Source organism: Sinohyriopsis cumingii, chromosome 6, assembly GCF_028554795.1.
Source record: "Sinohyriopsis cumingii isolate HCF-2022 chromosome 6, ASM2855479v2, whole genome shotgun sequence".
In the NCBI taxonomy this organism is placed as follows: Eukaryota; Metazoa; Mollusca; class Bivalvia; order Unionida; family Unionidae; genus Sinohyriopsis; species Sinohyriopsis cumingii.
Window position 1 is genome coordinate 33,005,731 of NC_142966.1, and position 3,054 is coordinate 33,008,784.

The window sequence follows — 3,054 nt, forward strand, 5'->3', positions numbered from 1 at the left end:
GGCTCCATAGCTCAGTTGGCTAGAGCGCCAGTCTCGTAAACTGGAGGTCGAGAGTTCGATTCCCTCTGGAGCCAATGTTTTTAAACTTTAAATAATCAAATCGTATCAGTTTTTTATGGGTTATAGTGGAAAAAGACAGACAGATGATAACTCTGTTCTTTCAATGTTTGTTAACTTTTTATAGCGTATATATATATATATATATATATATATATATATATATATATATATATATATATATGTATGTATGTATGTATGTATGTATGTATGTATGTCTATATATATATATATATATATATATATATATATATATATATATATATATATATATATATATATATATATATATTGTTTTCTCTTCTGCCTGCATCGTTATAAGTGTCATGTTTTTATATATATGCGTGGATGAATTTAACCACCGCACGAGGAAAATAGTATCTGGCAATGAATTCGAGTTGCACCCGTCCTGCCCGTGCAGTTAGCACAAATTCCAACGCCAATGGTAGACCAGCTAGCAATCAACGAAACGTCTCGAGTAATAAGGAAAATAGTGGATAAGCCCCTCGCAGCATTTGTGAAGAATTTCTAATAGGGCACTGTCTGTTTATGAAGTCTAGCCGAGAGGTGCGAATTTGTACGAGTTGATTCGACCAAATAAAGAACCAGTATGTGGCATTTATCCCTATGATTATACCCTCAGACACTGACATTTTTTGTGTGTCCATACTTCATTTGTCTGCGTACATTCTCAATATATATATAAAGTTACGGGAAAACAGAGTGGAACTTTTATCGCCAGTTTAATATATATATATATATATATATATATATATATATATATATATATATATATATATATATATATATATATATATACTACCCTGGTTAGATCAACTCATCATGTCTGTTGATATGAGACAGTTTGAACACTTGTTTTTGAAGTAGTTTATAAGCCAAACACACACATTATGAAATGTAGATACAGGCGGCTCCATAGCTCAGTTATTTTAGTCTAGTAAACTGGAGGTTGAGGTTTCGAATCCCACTGGAGCCTTGCTGTTGTTTTATTTTTAGAAGAACCTGTAGATCTGACAGCCACCGCTATTGGTCATCTTCTGAATCGGTCGCAGATTCTTTACGTCCCACATACAAATTTTGCATATCTAACTAAGTGAAATAGTGTTTTGTACAAGGACCGATAAGGATAACATTTTAGCAAGATCAGCAAACAATTACACATTTCGTTATGTGACCTCCTAGGTATTCAATGCAGCGATTTGCACAATGTCCACAATCACTGACACGAAATTAAACGCTGTTTGATATGTTTTAAATCAAGGACAGTTATGTGCGACATATGCTGTTATGTACGTATCTCATACAAGGCAGCAAAAAGAAGCAAAGCCGACAAGTTTTGTTAAACTTAACAACTAATTTAATTGTCAAAGTTATAAATGAAAATGTGAGAGGAACTTACATTGTTATGATGTGAATGCAAAGTAATCGTGAAAGAGTCATATTAAAGTCCAAAAGAATGAAAAGCTCCGTATTAATTTTAGAAACGGAAATGTACTGGTCTGCCAATAATCGTGCCCTTGTCAAAATGGCGTCGTATAGAACTCATTTAAATTATTCACAATAGTTCCAGAATAATATTATACTCCAAAAATTTGAACAATTTCTATTTCCAAAAAATATGAATTACTCTAAGGTAAAAATGAATCTGATTGGTCAGTTCTCTCTTTATTACGACTATATGTCAGAATGTATCCTAAGTGACATATCTTATTATTCAATATAATATTTTATAATACCTATTCATGTGACCGAACTCATCCAAAAGGAACTGGCTCAATTCTTGAAGGATACCACGTGACCGATCTGTCCCATGTGATGTCAAAAGGATGAATCTCACAGACATATTTACTAACAATTTTATTATTAGTTACTGTCATCACATACGCAAACATCTATTTGTAGATCCTATTCAATCATGAGCTCCTTAATATTTTAAAATAGAACCAATGCACGTAAAAAGTCAGATTTAGGTAATCACTACAATGTATAGTCATGAATAAAAATTACAAATAAAAGATAAAATCATATACTAGGAGTTACACAAACATAAACATAACATATCAGAAAATGACTTCTACTCAGGCGCTGTCAGATCGTCACATGGGACAGTGAAGATACGATTTTAATAGGATTTATTCAAATGCATTCGGTTTAAACGACCATTGCACATGTATTTGTAAAGTTACTCACCTCTAACAACAATGATTGCAATAGTTTGAATGGACGACGACATTTGTGCTAAGACATATAGATCAGGTTGTTTGAAATAGCTTGGAAATGTTCTGGACTTGTTCAGCATACAATATTGGTTTTCCAGTATTTATGAAATACTTATTAGTAAATAATACAATACAATGACGGTAATTCATTGATGTTAGAAATATTTACAATGCATATTTAAAATCTTATAACACAAACAAATGGTGCAATAATCAATATGTATACATACCGTCAAAATTCGACAGTTTCAAGAACTCTTCCTTTCATGTGTCCTTCCTTTGTAGAAGTGTTCTTAAATAATAAATGAATCATCAGGGTGATATTGGCTTACTCCTTAATGACTCTACGCAATCGTTTTCACTTAGTGTGTGACTATATAGGTAGTTGTCAATTTGAGCTTTTCATCAGACGTGAATAACGATAATTTTAAACAGCAAGATCTTCCAAATTGTCGGTATCTCGGCATAGGATATTTTCATTGAAGCTTTATTAGGAGCTGAAGGGGTTTTTACATTAAGAAATGGATGTTATGAAAAGTTCATGAATGTATTCGTCGAACGAATCAGTGCTAACTGTTATACTTAAGTATATACTGAGATAACATAGCATTATTCTCAAGTGATATATTACATGGGGCAGAACATAAATTAAAGGCTGAATAACGATAATGGTTACCTATGACATACACTGCTTGCAACGTATATGCTGGTTTGGTTCCAACGTTAATAGCACCGTTTATAAAGTTGAGGAATTGAC

General features: G+C 32.5%; 1 non-coding gene across 1 annotated transcript; it reads left to right on the forward strand.

Annotated features, from left to right (window-relative positions):
• Nucleotides 1-74, forward strand: Trnat-cgu (transfer RNA threonine (anticodon CGU)). Its single transcript has one exon. It is a non-coding gene; the product is annotated as a tRNA-Thr (tRNA).
• Nucleotides 75-3,054: the final 2,980 nt, after the last annotated feature.